The following is an 18,623-nucleotide window of genomic DNA, read 5'->3' as shown; positions in this document are numbered from 1 at the left end:
TCAATTCATGATTAGTTCAGAAAAAAGTAAAATAACAAAAAACACCGAACTCCAAGGAAAATTCAAAACTGAAAGTCCCTTATCAATTAGACAAGGAAGAAGAGCTACTAAATTAATGACTGGTATGAAAATGTATTTGGTTCATTTGACATACTGTCTTCTCTTCTTGCTATATATACAATAGCAAAGTATGACATTAGTGTTCAGATTAAGTAGAAAATTCTATAATGTAGGTGCTAGATACATAAGTAATGGTAACTGGTCTCGCACCCATAAATTAAATACAAAAACCACCAAACTAGTAACCCACTTTTCATTGCTAATAAGAAGATTAAAGTTTGTGTCTATGGTTTTTTACCTGATTTTTGTCTCATCTGTGACGAAATGCGAGGCATGGGTATTACTATCTGGTGGCGGCCGCAATGTAAACTATTTTTATGATGCTTTATATTTCAGAAGGTAGAAGACCTGGATGCTTCATATCTTGTATGCAGATACCTTATGTTATGGAAGTTTCTGTCTGTTATATGTCAATTGGCCTTGACCTCATTTTTAAAGGCAGTGCTTTAATGCCTTTCTAGTTGCCGTGTTAATCTTTCTTTCCGCGATATCCAACTTATCTACGTGGGGGGTCATTAGGCTCCAAGTAGATCCGGAAAATGTTGATTCTCTCCTCTTCTTATTGTGATATAAAATGTTTTTTGTTTCATTTCATTTACATTGGGAAATAGAGAAACGATCATTTTGTTTTGTTAGTTTTAAAAACTTTTGATATATTTGTATTTTACATTATAAGCAGTCAACCGATTGACAAACTAGAATTATTTGAATTCCGTGTGTAAAGAGGTCGGGTTAATTTCGAGTGTTATCTGCAATCTAGATGTTTATAAATCATTTCAGTCGTTGATATAATAATTAAAGGTCGACTGAACATGAATTATATTATACAATTTAAAGCGCATTTCTGTTTATGCACGCGAACCCGTCTAACGTTATTGTTATTTCGCAGTTATATAAAGTAGCAAATTATCGTTCCTGAATAGGTGGCGCCGTGGTAGCCGATCCTGTTCTTCAACTTCCGGTTTCTGCACTGTGCAACTATTACAGTTGCATTTTTAATTAACGATGCCAAGTACTTGTTGTTGTGTACCTGGATGTCATTTAAGAGGAGGACATGCATTTCCAAATGTCTTAAAAAGAAGGAAAAGTTGGATCAACGCCATGGCCCATACGCAGATTGGACGAGAACACGGTGAAATCGTGGAGTCCATCTCAATCAGCTGTTGTTTGCAAGGCACATTTTACTGAAAAAGACTACGTGCAGGAAACTATTCATGGTAAAACTCTATTTTCTTTTTAAAATATATAGGTATATATGTAATCGCCATGCGAATAAACCAAAGTCTGTTTACAACCGCAATTATCGTTTTAGAATAAAAGGGGGTGGTTAATTCAAGACGTCATAATTTTTTGGATTACGATTCAATGTGATCTGTTTGAGATTTTTTGGTGCTTGCTACAATTATAATGATTTCTTACAAGAGGTATATCATACTGAGAATTATTTTAGCAGTAATTATGCTTATGTAGTATCGACAGGAATGCATAAGCTATGCCTCATAGACTTTCTTGAAAAATATCAATGACAATGTTAACAGGAACAAAACAATGACATGCTCTCATCTATATTATAGTTATTTAGGTACAAACAATGTATGTTTGTTGCATACGTCTCTCATTGTTTGTCCTTTGGATTTACATAACATACATTTTGATGTACATTGAATCAGGCTAACATAGTTTTATCCAGATTGTAATGAATAAATCTAGTTAATATTTTGCCAGGTAGTACAAAGTATGCATTGCTAATGGAAGTTCATTTAATTATCAAAAAACTAATGTTTTATAACCTTTTTCAGAGCGCAAACCCTCCATACAGAGACTTAAGTCTACTGCCATTCCCAGCCTATTTTCCTGGATCAAGCAAGAGACTGAATCGTCCGCAAAAAAAAAAATCAGGGCAGTTTCCTGTGAAAACAAAAGAACTAAACTTGATGAATATTGTAGTAGAAATCTAGAGGAAAGTTTTGATTGTAAAGTTGGTTTTCCTGAAGAAGTCATTCATACTGCAGACAGGATTTATGACTGTCCACCACCAACTGCCGAGCTAATGTTAAGCTTCACAGATGGAATTACGCAAACACCATCAATGCCTATATTTTCAGCAGAGAATTTTGAAATGAAGACACGTGACACAGCCATGCATTTTTATACCTGTTTAGAGTTGTATACTAAATTTTTATTTGTTTTGACCACACTTGGTCCAGCAGCACATTGTTTGAGATACATATATTTTCAAATTGATAGGGTGTCATTTGAAAATCATTTTTTTTATGACTTTGATGAAATTGAGGCATTATACAACCAACTTTGAACTGTCTAGATTCTAGATTGAAACTAGTGTTAAGAATATTGTGTAACCATGGATTGTTTTTATGTCTAAACAGTGGCGTGAGGCTAACACTTGGCCATTTAGTGGTTTAGTCAGGTATTTTTCGCCATCCAACTTCAAAGTAAAGTTTCCTACAACTTGGATTATTATTGACAGCACAGAATATCCCGTGATAAAACATAAAGCTCCTAGAGCTCAGGTAACCTTTTCATCATATAAAAACAGAAACACTGAAAATACTTGTATGTTCGACACCTGGTGGTTTAGTCAACTACAAAAATGTATGTCTCTAATGCATATGTTGGTTGTACCAGTGACTGTGAAATAGTTGAAAGATGTAGAATACATGTGTAGTTCAATTATGTGATCCAGGTGACAGTGTGATGGCAGACAAAGGTTTAAATGTGCAAGATTTGTTTGCTCACTTTTTTCAAAAAAAGAAACAGAATAAGTTCCAAAACTCTTATATGGGATAGAAAAGTCTCCAATTAACACGTGCACATAGAGCTAATTATTGAACTTGGCAAAACATACAAAATTCTAATAAATCCTATGAATGGAACTGAAACAAAACTTTCATCTGAAATAACATTTAGTTGTTTTATGTTGTGTAATTTTAGAACTTGTATTGTGCCAAAGGATGCATAAATAAAAGTGACGCAATGAAGTTTGTTCTGATATATATATATAAATATTATTTACAATTACATGCACATGTAAATTGTAATGCATAAAAAAATAAGGAGATGTGGTATGATATTCAGTGAGTTTATCGAACCAAAGTGCATAAGAAATGGGTTAAGCAGTTACAGGTGTTACTGTCACCGTACAATCTCCAACAATAAGAAAAACTTGTACCGTGTAAAAAATTTCAGAGATCTTACAACTAAGTTTGACTTTGGTGAATTGTTTATATCTGTTGATGTAAATATAAAAAAGAAGATGTGGTATGATTGCCAATGAGACAACTCTCCACAAGAGACCAAATGACACAGAAATTAACAGCTATAGGTCACAGTACGTCCTTCAACAATGAGCAAAGCACATACCGCACAGTGAGCTATAAAAGGCCCCGAAATGACAATGTAAAACAATTCAAGCAAGAAAACTAACGGCCTAATTTATGTACAAAAAATGGACAAATAACAAATATGCAACACATAAACAAACGACAACCACTGAATTACAGGCTCCTGACTTGGGACAGGCACATACATGTACATACAGAATGTGGCGGGGTTAAACATGTTAGCGGGATCCCAACCCACCCCCTTACCTGGGACAGTGGTGTAACAGTACAATATAAGAACGAACTATAAAAATCAGTTGAAAGAGGCTTAACTCATCAGATGGATAAATACAAATACAAGTGGACGTGGCCGGGTAGTTGTACATCCAAACAACTAAAAGACACTAAGTACAGATCTGAGAGTACTTGCATTTACTGACAGCTAGTTCAAAGCCACTAACAACTGATAAAAAAATCTTGCATCTAAGACTAAATTATCAATCCGTAAGCTCCCTTTAGAATTTTATAAATTTTAGATTTTACATTTCTGAGTTTTGGGGTTTTATTCATTAAAAAAGGGGGGATTTTCCAGTTTTTGGACAACAACTCAAAAATGCTTTAAGCAGTTCACATGAAACTTTGGAGAATTATTTATAGCTATTGATGTAATCTCCCTATTGATTTTCATAAATTTCAAATATGACATTGAGAAGAAATTGAACTTTATTTGTTTATAGTCTGGCAACAGATTTATTAAGTATTGCGCAACAGCACAGTGTATTGCACAACAGCAAGAAATCTTTAATTGAATATAAATTCAATTCATATAACCTATTTCAAGTTCTTTGACTACATTTATTCAGAAACTATAATATGTCAAATATTTAATTACAATCCAAATTCAGACCTGTATCAAGCTTGAATATTGTGTCCATTTTTGCCCTAACTGTTCAGGGTTGGACCTCTGCAGGTGTATCCAGCTGCGCTCAGCGAATCAGTTTATTTCTTAATTAAGAACTCCTTTTTGTCGAGCCTGCGACTTTTGTCGCAGAAAGCTCGACATAGGGATAGTGATCCGGTGGGGGCGTTAGCTAACTTCTTAAGAGCTTTATATTTTAGAAGGTGGAAGGTCTGGATGCTTCATACTTTGTATATGGATGCCTCATGTTACGAAGTTTCCGTCAGTCACATGTCCAATGTCCTTGACCTCATTTTCATGGTTCAGTGACTACTTGAAAAAAAAGTTAAGATTTTTTGTAATGTTAAATTCTCTCTTATTATAAGTAATAGGATAACTATATTTGGTATGTGTGTACCTTGCAAGGTCCTCATGCTCGTCAGACAGTTTTCACTTGACCTCAACCTCATTTCATGGATCAGTGAACAAGTTTAAGTTTTGGTGGTCAAGTCCATATCTCAGATACTATAAGCAATAGGTCTAGTATATTCGGTGTATGGAAGGACTGTCCAACTGGCAGGTGTTTTCTGACCTTGACCTCATTTTCATGGTTCAGTGGTTATAGTTAAGTTTTTGTGTTTTGGTCTGTTTTTCTTATACTGTATGCAATAGGTCTACTATATTTGGTGTTTGGAATGATTGTAAGGTGTACATGTCTAGCTGGCAGGTGTCATCTGACCTTGACCTCATTTTCATGGTTCAGTGGTTATAGTTAAGTTTTTGAGTTTTGGTCTTTTTTTCTAATACTATATGCAATAGTTCAACTATATTTGGTGTATGGAAATATTTTATGATCTATTTGTCAGTCACGCAGGTTTTTTTTTTACCTTGACCTCATTTTCAAGGTTCATTGCTCAGTTTTAAGTTTTTGTGTTTCTGTCTGTTTTTCTTAAACTATAAGCAATAGGCCAACTATATTTGTTGTATGGAAGAATTGTTAGCTGCACATACCTGCCTAGCATGGTTCATCTGACCTTGACCTCATTTTCTTGGTTCATTGGTCAATGTTTAGTTTACTTGGTTAATGTTAAGTTTATGTGACAGTTGTAATAAAGCTTTATATTTAGGACTATCAACATAATATCAATGATTAGTAAAGAAGGCGAGACATTTCAGCGTGTGCACTCTTGTTTCATTCATAAATTACTTTATACTTGGAAATATAATTTTGCTTGGAGTTATAGTTTCTAAAAAAAGTATTGTCATTGAAAGAGTTGACATGTTGCAATGTACATTTATTCTACATAGTTTTATGATACCAAATCAAAAGTTTATATAAAAGAAAGAAGTCAAAGTTTTCCCATCATAGTTTAGTTACATACATTTTTTTTGTACCTGAGGTCGTTGAATATAGATCATTATATAAATAAGGAGATGTGTCATGATTGCTAATGAAACAACTATCACCCATACATTGTACTTACCAGTAACAAACCACATTTGCAAAGTCGAATAAAATACAGTTGATAACATTTACTTATTACTAAAAAGAAAATGCCAAACTATTTTTAACAGTATTTGACTATAAACATAGATAAAAAAAGGTACAAACTGGACATAATGCACTAGTTCATAAACAAATGAGAACAATCGCCTTCATATAGTGCTCGGAATATGACATTCATAAAACTTGTTCAATATCATTAGAGAACTCTAAATCTTAAATACTGAAAGCCACCTCTGATAAGTACAATGTACTATGCAAGATAATGATATAACTGGACTAAAAATACACACAACCTGTAATTAACTGCCTTTACAGCGCTTTCGTGCTTTGATTATGGTTCAGTGATGGCTTGAAATTAAATTTTTAGTTTTTTTGTCATGTGAATTTCTCACTTATTATTAGTAATAGAATAACTATATTTGGTATATGGGTTCCTTGCAACGTCAAGTTGTCTATCAGACAGGGTTCATCTGACCTTGACCTCATTTTATGGATCAGTGGTCAAGGTTAAAGTTACGTAATTAGAGTGTCAATTTTTTTTCTTCATGATTTAAGAAATTGTCAATTTTCCAAAGAAAAATTGGTGGTCACAATTGCTAATTCTTTGTATATAGTCTGAAAACAGATTTACTAAGTATTGCGCAACAGCACAGTGTATTGCACAAAAGCAAGAAAACTTCAATTGAATATAAATTCAAATCATATAACCAATTTTAAGTTCTTTGACTACATTTATTTTGTGTCAGAAACCTATAATGTGTCAAATATTTAATTACAATCCAAATTCAGACCTGTATGAAGCTTGAATATTGTCCATTTTTGCCCCAACTGTTCAGGGTTGGACCTCTGCGGTCGTATCCAGCTGCGCTTGGCGACCAGTTTATTTTACATAGGAATATATTGATTTTATCACAAATTATTGTTTCATTTCATCTTAATCAGAGTATTATGCTGTCATGTCTTCAACTAGAATACAGTACAAACAAATCCTAGATTCTTACACTTCACTTAAGTGTTGTAAAACTTCAGACTTTGACTTTATGTATTTCATCCAGACACCAAAAATAGAACTGTCTAGACTATTTCGAAGTTCACATGCTATAGGAATTTTCTTTTCTGATGCATTTTGGTAATTAATATTATATTAAATTCATTATTGGTTTATTTCCAATTTAAAACTAAATATTTATGTAGATCTAAGTTGAATTATTGAAACTGTCAAGATGACATACAGAATTTGTAGGCCTATTATGTTGTAACTTTTCTATTTCATACATCATCAGCATGAGAGTATTAAATAGTCATCAAATTGTCATTAAATATGCTCAAATATTAATTAGAAAAACAGACGATAAAATACTGTACCAATTAGAATCTAAAAAATATGTTTTACACTTGTGTTTAAAACCATCAGAATGTTGAGGTAATTATTTTTTGTTGTTTTGATTAACCAGTGCAGTCTGTTGCTAATTAATTATTTTATACTCTATCATGTTTATACCATATGATTGAACACATTGCTTACATCTTGGATTTTTTAGAGTATTTTCTAGTGATTTTTATTAAATTTACATAGATTTACATTTTACCCTTGTCTGTCTATCCATCCATATATATTTGATTGACTACTATTGTTTTGCCTGGCTAGAACTTGCTTATTTTCCCTGTTCAAATGTTGATGTTTTGTTTTTTGGTGCTTGTGCATACAGTGTTTCGGTTTTAATGACAATAGGAAGCTCTAGTCTTTAGTCATACTTCAGTGACATTGGAATATTGTTAATAATGTTAACCTAAATAAATAGAGATGTGGGTTTTCAATGAGATGGCAATCAAATTACAAAAAGTCAGAAGGCATCTAGAAAGTAACATAGGGTCTTTAATAATAGACAAGCTTTTGATTAGTACATGTAGTATATGCAGAAGTTCTAATAACAATGGTATGGTATATGCTGTTCCATAGCATCTTTGCATTTCTTTTTCAAAAGAATATGACACTTTGGTATATTGATCATGCTTAAATACCTTAGGGAGAGTTTAACATTTTTTTTTTTAGATTTTAAATTTTAAATATAAGATGTCTTTTTAGGAGTTTTCGGAGTTTTAAGTCATACTGAATTTGAAGTACCGGTAAAGATTGGGGGATAGGTGATAGAGAGTGGGTACCTGATTTGTGCAATTAACTCCTCTTTATACAGTTTTGAACCTAGAGCCTTCAACTTACTAGAATGTTTACCAGTATAATAAACATTGATAATAAGCACCTTGCATTGTGGACGCATTTAAAGATTTTTTTGCCGATTTGCCACATGGTGAAACTTAGTCAGTTTTCAACAGTATTCTCCATGGAGAATCCATAATTTGTATAACCAAATCCTCCTACAAACATGAGTCTTCTAATGAAACCTTTCATTATTCACATTCAAACAGATGCTCACAGACATGACAGATGAAATTGACAAATTTTCATTTATTTTTTACTGAAACTACCAAGCCGAAAGCTTTAAGATTAATTTCTTGGAGGCTCTCTACAAAGATTCCCATAGAACTATATAGGAAATCAAATTTATATCATCTTTGTTGACACTCTGAAGATCTTTGAAAATAATCTTGTTTGCCAGAAACACTTAAGTGGATCTATTTAATAATTGGCCATTTGAGCTATTACCATCACTTTGTATGCATTGTCAGTGTCATAAACTTTTCAAAAATCATCTTCTCTGAAACCACTTTACCAATTTTAACCAATTGTGGGCTGAATGATCCTTCGGGCATTTAGTATAAAATTTTTGTTTTCTATTCCTGCCAACCAACCAACATGGCTAAAATGACCTAACTGTAAGAATATCAGGATCTACCTCTGGAACAAATGTCTAATGAAACTTCCAGAGCCTTTGCAGACTGGGAAGCCTAACACAATTTTTCTTATATCCTGCTGACTGGTTGACATGCTAAATCTGCCATATTGTAAATCGATGTTGTTCATGGTGACCTTCAAACATTGCACTTCAATACAATGCTTAAACTAGAAAGGTATGAAGACTAACTGGACTGTAGAGTTATTTTAATGTTAATGATATGCTTCGATGATATAGTGATTTAGAGTATAATTGGGTGTCATTAGCAAACTTTATGCTATAATACATAGTAAAACTAAGCATTCAAGCCTTTTGGGCCTTTTACTTTATGATTCATTTATAACAGAAGCTTGTAACCTTGCTTGTCGAGTGCATGTTTGTGGTTGCTTGTTTTTATCTGTTGCACACTATGTGATTCGTCAAGTTAATGGATCAGATTTGATAATTCATAATTCTAAAAGAAACCTTTATGACAAAGTAAGACATGATCTGCAGTAATTGCAACTCTCTGGATACCATAGTGAAGTAATAATTATGTCAGAGAAGACAAATAATCATTAAGATAGAGGGTCATAAATACCTACCTTACTAACAATGGAATTACCCAGTAATGATTTTGTTCTACTTGGATGCTTTACAGTATGTGTGGGAACATAGACCTATTACCATACCAGTTTATAGCTATGAATATACCAAGTCATTTTTACCATGACAAAATTTTTCTCTCCTTCATAAAATTGAGAATGGAATTTGGGAATGTGTCAAAGAGACAACAACCCGACCATAGAGCAGACAACAGAATTATTTATTACTGTCAAATGTTCTATCAATTTCATCTCTGTTAAGTGAAAACCTGTTAATAGGTCATCTTTATTAAGTAAAAACCTGTTTATAGGACATTGTTAATAAGTGAAAACTGGTTTATAGGTCAATTTGTTAAAAAGTGAAAACCTGTTGTGTAAGGTCACCATTCTGCTACTGTAATTCTTTGAGTCGCCTCTCGTATAATATCAGTTTTTAGCTCACCTGGACCAAAGGGCCAAGTGAGCTTTTCTCATCACTTGGCGTTATTGTCGTCTGTTAACTTTTACAAAAATCTTCTCCTCTGAAACTGCTGGGCCAAATTTAACCAAACTTGGCCACAATCATCATTGGGGTATCGAGTTTAAAAAATGTGTCTGATGACCCTGCCTGCCAACCAAGATGGCTGACATGGCTAAAAATAGAGCATAGAGGTAAAATGCAATTTATGTCCATTATTTTGAAAACCGTTATAAAAAGAGAAAATCTGACAAAGGCAAAAATGTTCAGAATGTTGAGATCTACCAATTGTTCATATAGGTCTAAACTGTCAGACGACTTCTTATAGGAGTTATTGCCCTTAAATGACAAATTTAACCATTTTTTTTTTTTCATTTTTGCCTTATATCTTAAAAATTATAATAGATAGATAGAAACATGATCAGCAAGACAAGATCTACAATTACGGCGATATTGTGGAAATCTTCTGACGACTCCTTATTGAAGTTTTTGCCCTTTAATGACGATTTTTACCATCTTTTGCGCGTTTTGCCTTGTATGATAAAAACTATAATAGATAGATAGAAACTTAAATAAGCAAAAATGATCAGCAAGACAAGATCTACTAACAAGAAAAATTTTGCCGATATAGTTAGAAGACTGTCACTCTTTATAGGAGTGATTGTTCTTAAATTAGGATTTTTTTTTACCCTCTTTTGTGTTTTGAGTAAAAACTTAAGAAGATAGAGAGAAACTAAACGGACTAAATGATCAGCAATACAAGATCAACAAAAAAAGAGATTTTTGTCATGAATTCTATTCTCAGTCTAGCATCTAAGCCCTTCAGAGTGAAAATTTCATATCTTCTCTCAATTATAAAATGGATAATTAGAGTTGTAAATCTGTCATCTCATGCTGATAAAGCAATATGTCCAGTTTCTGGTTTTACCGCTCTAGGACAGGAACAATGAAATTAATGGAAATTTTGTTTATTTTAACATTTTTATAACAAATCATTGAAATTAAATATTATAAAGGATGAAGGAAAGTTTGTGATGTTATATTTCCCTACACTTTAAAAAGACATTGAAATTTTAATTTGCCTTCCTATAATTTTTATACGACCACAAAAACATTTTGCGGTCGTATATTGGTATGACATTGGCGTCGTCGTCCAAAGACACATTGGTTTTCGCACAATAACTTTAGTTTAAGTGAATGGATCTCTATGAAATTTTACCATAAGGTTCAATACCACAAAAGGAAGTTTGGGATTGATTTTGGGGGTTATGGTACCAACATTTAAGGAATTAGGGGCCAAAAATAAGCATTTGTGTAACTTCCAGACAATAACTTGTGTGTTAGTGTATGGATCTCTCTGACATTGTACCACAAGGTTCCATATCACAAAGGGAATGCTGGGGGTAATTGCCTCAAAATTTTAGGAATTTGGGGCAAAAAATGGGGCAAAAAACAAGCATTTTTCTAGTTTCATGACAATAACTTGTGTGTAAGTGTATGGATCTTTCTGAAATTGTACTACAAGGTTCCATATCACAAAGGGAAAGCTGGAATTGAGTTTGGGGGTAATATCCCGAAACGTTTAGGAATAAGGGGCCAAAAATAAGCATTTTTCTAGTTTCCAGACAATAACTTGTGTTCAAGTGTATGGATCTCTCTGAAATTGTACTGCAAAGGTACCATACCACAAAAGGAAGGCTGGGATTGATTTTGGGGTAATTGCCTCAAAATTTTAGGAATTAGGGGCAAAAAAAGGGCAAAAAACAAGCATTTTTCTAGTTTCAGGACAATAACTTGTGTGTAAGTGTATGGATCTTTATGAAATTGTACTACAAGGTTCCAAATCACAAAGGGAAAGCTGGGTTTGAGTTTGGGGGTAATTGCCCTAAACGTTTAGGAATTTGGGCCAAAAAGGGGCCAAAAAACAAGCATTTTTCTAGTTTCCAGACAATAACTTGTGTTCAAGTGTATGGATCTCTCTGAAATTGTACTGCAAGGTACCATACCACAAAGGGAAGGCTGGGATTGAGTTTGGGGGTGATGAATCATAAGGGGGTTCAAAAAAATGGGGGGGGGGTTTTTCCTTTTTTTTTTTCTTTCCTTTTTTTCCTTTTTAAGTCTCCCAAACGAAGTTTGGGAAGACTTATTGTTTTTGCTCAGTTCTTCTTATTATTATTATTCCTCTTCTTCTTCCTCTTCCTCTTCCTCTTCCTCTTCCTCTTCCTCTTCCGCCGCTTTTAAATTTGAACTTGTCAGCACCCGTTCTCCAAAACCGCTTGTCAGATTAACTTAGGGTTTCACAATATGTTAGACTAACACGTCTAGTGGTGCAATCAGGGTTTTGTTTGTGCAATGGGGTTTATAAAGGGGTACTTTGAGGGGCAAAAAGAAAAGAGAGTTTTACTATAGAACCCTATGGGATTTTATTTTTTTAAATTTTCAAATGATTATAAATTGAAACCGTTTGTGATAGACACAATCTTTTTAATTGAAAATGTTCTAAATGATAAAACCCATGAAATGATATACAGGGTTAGTCCCCAGGGGTCATCCCGACCCCCTGCCATTTGAGAAAGTTCTAATATCTTGTAAATGGTCGAGATCCCCACCCCTAAACCATATATATTCTGGTTTGTCATGCCAAGATGATTTGAATGATATACAGGGTTAGTCCCCAGGCATCACTATTGCATATAACTTTACTGGACCAAATCAATTTTCACTGGACTTTGCCCAATGTCAGGCGACCCAGCTGGGAATTACGAATTATGGGAGCTTCGTTTGGGAGACTTCGTAACAACATCCTGTTACAATCATTCTTGTTTTTTTCTTAAAATTGTCCATTTTTAAGTTGGTTATTTTTGATTTATATATAAAAGCAAATAATAATGATATGGTTTGATTTCATCAAAAATTGAAATATTGGGGTTCTTTGATATGATGAATCTTACCGTGTATTTAGATTCTTAATTTTGGGTCCCGTTTTCAAATTGGTCTACATTAAGGTCCAAAGGGTCCAAAATTAAACGTAGTTTATTTTAACAAAAATTGAATTCTTGGGTTCTTTGATATGCTGAATCTAACCGTGTATGTATTTAGATTTTGGATATTGGACCATAATAAGTAAATTAAAAAAATTTAAGTTCTTAGACCACATTCATTCTGTGTCAGAAACCTATGCTGTGTCAAATATTTAATCACAATCCAAATTCAGAGCTGTATCAAGCTTGAATGCTGTGTCCATACTTGCCCCAACTGTTCAGGGTTCGACCTCTGCGGTCGTATCAAGCTGCGCCCAGCGGAGCATTTTATTAATTTATATTACATGTTTATGTTTGTAATTAACTAAATATTTTCATTTATAGATATTGATAAGTGTTGTGTATTTACTATTAATTCCTTCATGCAAAATTACCACCTATTATCAAGAAAACCAAACATGTGGTTTTCATCAACAAACAAACTTGTTCGGTGTGAGCCAATGCTCCGTGTTGAAGGCCGTACCTTGACCTATAATGGTTTACTTTTATAAATTGTTACTTGGATGGAGAGTTGTCTCATTGGCACTCATACCACATCTTCCTATATCTAATTATAATTGAAGTGACAAATTTATTTGAAAATTTTGTGTTTTCTAAGTGGTGTATCTGATAAGCTGATTTTCAATCCAACATCATTTTGATGTGATTTCTTGGGCTTAGTTGTAGGACTGTTCTCATCTACAATGTTGGAGAGTGTCCTTTGTTTAATATGCATATAGACCAAGGCGAGCGACACAGGCTCTTTAGAGCCTTTAGTTTCTTGTCTTAAAGGTGACCTTTATATACATGTCTGACTGTATGTCTTCGTCCTGTTATGCATTGTATGTCTATACAAGTTATTAGTCAATAACTACAACAATACATATATAGAAATAAGGAGTTGTGGTATGATTGCCAAATGAGACAATTATCCACCAGAGTTCAAATATAGTTTAGTATCCATGTCATCACAATGAATGTAGTAAGGACATCATAGAAAAGCTGATTGAAAGGGTTAATTTTTAAAAACTCTCCAGACTTGTTAATATAGATTGAATGCATGTTCAGGTCGAGAAACTTTTACCAACTGATACAATTCGTAGGTTCTTCAAGGTTAAGGTTGACTTGGGTGAAAGGCAGGAAATTTAAACTGCCACTGGAAAATGGGGGTATGTTAGTTAGGGACAGAACTTTTTCCTTACAACAGGTCAGAGAGTTATTACAAGGGTTCTTCAGAGAGGTTGACACTATCTGTACAGGAGGTATCAAATTTAATGTCCCCATTTTGACTGGCTGTGGCTGCGAATTTAAACATCCTGCACAGTCAAACTGTTTGATTTCTTTTCTACCTATATGCATTAAAAAAACTTAATGCTGAAGGAATAATCCATGTAATTTAAGAGTGGCAATATTGATAAAGGAACCTCCGTAAGGATTAAAGGAATGCTATTTATATTTAGCTCTTCATATGGAACCAAGTAAACCATAATACACTGGAATTTTATATCCAAACAGTAATAAAATTGAACACCTGATAAACCTATTGTTTGTTGTTGATCATTTAATCTTCTCTTTTGTCAAAGATTATAGGTCTGATATAATTTAAACACTTAATACCAGGCATTCAGTGGATCTATCATTCTTCCAATTGTTTAATACCTTGTACTTTAAACACTGAACTGGTATTTAACATGTAAACTAAGTTGAAAACACATGTTGTATCTGCATGTACAAGGACATTCAAATTTCTAAAAGGACTGTGAAAAAGAGGACGCTTGCATCTGTTAGATCAATATCACCTGTGTGTTTTACTGTACCTTTTGTCAGTATGATAGGATAAACTGCTGAATGATGTTCAAATGAAAAAGTTCTGTTTGTGATACCCACTTATCAGTTTATTATGGATTTATTCATTGTGGTGAGAATATTCAATTTATTTCATTTTTCACATTTTGACAAAACAGGTTTACATATTTCTGAAATTGATTTTGCCTGTTTGCTTGATATATTTAATTTATTATTTTTTAATTTATAAACCTGAAAAAATTAAATGTTAATCAATATAACTTTTTACAAAATAAAGAAAAATGTCATCAGTTGTAAAAACAACTTGAGAGAAATAAAAGTGTATATACAGTAGTAAGAAGGCGTTTCTGTGGTGTCTGTTTGGATGTAACCTTTTAATATATAGCCCAGGTGGTATAGTGTATTTATGTTTTAGCTGATTTTAGAGTGCAGAGAACAACAAATAACCTTACTTTATCAAAAACATATACCTAAGATATATGTTGCATAATATTTAAAGATTACTAGGGGAAAAGTAATAAATGGTTTGTTAATTGCATAACATTTAGGATGAAACGGTTGTCTGATAAAATATAGGTATCTGGCAATGAGAGCATTCTAAAAACAGTAAGTGTCCTATTTTTCAGTTGCTTTAAAAATAAGAATAGATATTTGGGGAGAGGGGCGGTCATTGTGTTGATTAGTATTGTGAGTTTTCCTGATTTATTACAAACGCTATATATTTTTAGATGAAAGGTTAATTGTCATTTTTATTAAATAATGAAAATATTCTGCATTCACTGATATTTCAGTATGAACTAACTATTATAAACCCCTCTTTGCTATGCTTGCATGGCTAACACTCCTTAATTGGGTTAGTTTCCATCATACATTTCTTTTCCATTTTCCAGATTCAAATAATTCCTTGTTGCAACCTCTTTTATTCCTAAACACTTCCATGGGTTGACAGGAAATGTTTGAATGAACCCATCCATAGGAAGTCTATTTTCAAATCAGATCCTGCCAATCAACTAAAAGATTAAAAGGAGTGGGGGGGATAGACCACAAATTTGATCATTTTGTCTTTTATTATAAAGCCTTTTATAAATTTTTTTCTTATGATGGTTACTCCACATAATTACATAATAAGGGGATGGTGAGTAAATGTCAAAGATGTTAAACTATAAAAGTCATTTAGAAGTCACTTTATGATATTCAGTGGTAGGTGTACTATATATCAAGTTCTAAATCACTATGTGCTGGTTTTGAATGAATTCGTCAGAGATTACTTTTAAAAGTAAACACAGCAAATTTTTAAAAAGGACATCAACTCTATGCAAAAATGAAAACCTAAAACTCTTTTATCTAGAAACAGTCTATTTTGACATCGGACTCAGACTTCTTTTAAACTGAGTTTTACTGTGCGTATTGCTATGTGTTTCTTTTTTCTACATTGACTAGAGGTATAGGGGGAGGGTTGAGATCTCACAAAACATGTTCAATCCCGCGGCATTTTTGCACCTGTCCCAAGTCAGGAGCCTCTGGCCTTTGTTAGTCTTGTATGTTTTTTAATTTTAGTTCATTTATATGTTTTGGAGTTTAGTGTGACATCCATTTTCACTGAACTAGCCACAATTTTATTTAGGGGCCAGCTGAGGACCACCTCCGGGTGCGAGATTTTCTCGCTGCATTGAAGACCCATTGGTGGCCTTCGGCTGTTGTCTGCTCTTTGGTCAGGTTGTTGTCTCTTTGACATATTCCCCTTTTCCATTCTCAATTTTATATTTGACATGAAAAAAATAATAAAAAGAGTTAAAGTATTTGCAATATTGGCAATTTCAGACGTAATAAAAATGAAGTTCTCTTGGGAATACAGCCTTATTAGTGGGTAAGACAAATAAAAAAGATTTAATGAACATGCTTCGACAGAAAATGCTACTTTAAAACAATTGATTTTCTTTAGCTTCATTCAGTAAGTTCAACAAAGCTTTGTTTATGAATTTGAATACCTGCTAATCATTTGTGAGACGTTTAAATTGAGCGGGTTTGGTATATTGTGTATTTTAATTTACCAAGTTACATCTTGATAAAGACGTGTGAGTAACATATGTTTGGACAACTTCCTTTTGTGTTCTATTTGTGACAGATGGTCATATCATTTTAAGATTTTTCAACGTAGCAGGGTTAACATAATGATATTTTGAGACAATTTCCTTTCTTTCTGATAAAAATAGTTTTTGAAAATGACTTGTAAGGCTCTTTATTATCTTTTAAAAATTGTCAAATGGTAGGGTGATCTTCAAAGAGTTGTCTTCCACATTTTATACACCATTAATGTAAACACTGCATTTTTCCTATTTATAGCAACTATTGGCCGCTGGTAGCAAGAAGTGTTAATTCTGTTTATGATATAGTGAATGTCAAGTACAGTTCTTGCTTTTAAAAATTTTTGTGGTATATTTTGTCCAGACAGTTTTTATAGAACAAATGCCTTATGAATTTCTCAGTTTCATTATATTAGCCTCGCTGTAAACCAATGAATACAGTCTTGCCAGTGTATGTCATTGGATATTTCACCTTTCATATCACTTCCCAGGAATATAAATTTAACAATAAATCTTTGTTTATTACAAACAACACTAGTTTTGTACAGAACTTCATATATTTGAATTTATTCAGTAATTAAGGTCAGGTCTTGTTAAACAGGAAACATAAAACAAAAGATTTTAGATGAGAAAATGAAATAAGAGGTGCAAAATTGCATTATGTAAGAAATATTTTATAAAAGATTAACTGAATCCAGTCAGTGGTTAAGGTTACAGTTACATATGCCTTATAAAAATAAGGAAATGTGGTATGATTGCCAATTAGACAACCCAAGTTCAAATGAAGTGGATGTAAGCAATTATAGGCAACCGTACAGCCTTTTACAATGAGAAAAACCCATACATATAGTCGGCTATGAAAGGCCTGGCATGAAAAATATGAAACAATTCAACTGAGAAAACTAACGGCCTAATTTATAACAAAACAATTTACAAAAAAACAAATATGACAGACATGAACGACAACCACTGAACTACAGGCTCCTGACTTGGTACAGGCACATAAAGAATGTGGTGGGGTTAAACATGTTTGTGAGCACTCAACCCTCCCCCTAACCTGGGATAGTGGTGTAACAGCACAACATAAGAACAAATTATAAAATATATATCAGTTGAAAAAGGCTTAACTCATCAGATCGATTCAAAGCACAAAAAAACACAGACCATACTTTTGTAAAGTGGGAACAGAAAGTAGAATATGACATCCAAAATGCTATTCTTTACATTTGATTATGATGATGGATTGGTATTTAATGTTTTGTGGCAAATATTACATGCAGAGATTTTTTTTTAAGTTTCATTTTAAAAAAGGAAAATGCACCAAGAACTAAAAACTAAAAAAGAATGTTTTCTGTTCTGGGTTAAAAAAAACACTGACTTGTAACAAAAATCCCTGTGATTGGTTTGTCACAAACTTGGTACAACCCACCACTATTCCAATTATAAAGTGTAAGCATTAAGCCGCTGGATATGACCAGGATTATATTTTATATATTCTGATAAGTTTCCACATATTTGCCAGTGATTTTGGACCTTCGATTTCTTTTGTAATTATCCATTTGCTAGTTCCTATTGACCTATTCTTCATAGGTCAATTAAGTTTGCTTTGATGGTGATTTATTCATTCAAGTGACAGTTGTGTTGACTGGTATTGAAATATTGTCTGAAAAATTTCAAACTTTTGTCAATAAGTAGATGATATGAAAGAGTAACTATTGATTGCCGATCAGTTTTCCTAAGTCTTATTGACTGTTTTAGAAGCAAAATTGAAGAATCAAATGATAATTTATATTTAGATGCTGAAGTTAAGTACTTTAAAAGACAGAAAATCAATGAAGATGCAGATTAGATTTATTTTAACACTTGTGATGGTTTGATGATTTAATGCAGATTAGTATTTAAAAGTTGGACACTCTTTATCTACCAGTTATCAATCATTCTTCTACCACTC

The 18,623-nt window shown here is 33.0% G+C and overlaps 1 protein-coding gene and 1 long non-coding RNA gene across 4 annotated transcripts in view; both read left to right on the top strand.

Moving 5' to 3' along the window:
* LOC127728286 (double-stranded RNA-specific editase 1-like) overlaps positions 1–18,623 on the top strand; it is a 67,127-nt gene that overhangs the window by 18,302 nt on the left and 30,202 nt on the right. The window lies entirely within an intron of this gene.
* LOC127728353 (uncharacterized) lies at positions 541–3,120 on the top strand. Its single transcript, XR_007994089.1, has 2 exons — positions 541–1,337; positions 1,920–3,120. It is a non-coding gene; the product is annotated as an uncharacterized LOC127728353 (long non-coding RNA).

The sequence above is a fragment of the Mytilus californianus genome, unplaced genomic scaffold (assembly GCF_021869535.1).
Source record: "Mytilus californianus isolate M0D057914Y unplaced genomic scaffold, xbMytCali1.0.p SCAF_2, whole genome shotgun sequence".
Classification (NCBI taxonomy): Eukaryota; Metazoa; Mollusca; class Bivalvia; order Mytilida; family Mytilidae; genus Mytilus; species Mytilus californianus.
This window is presented reverse-complemented; position numbering and strand designations above follow the sequence as displayed.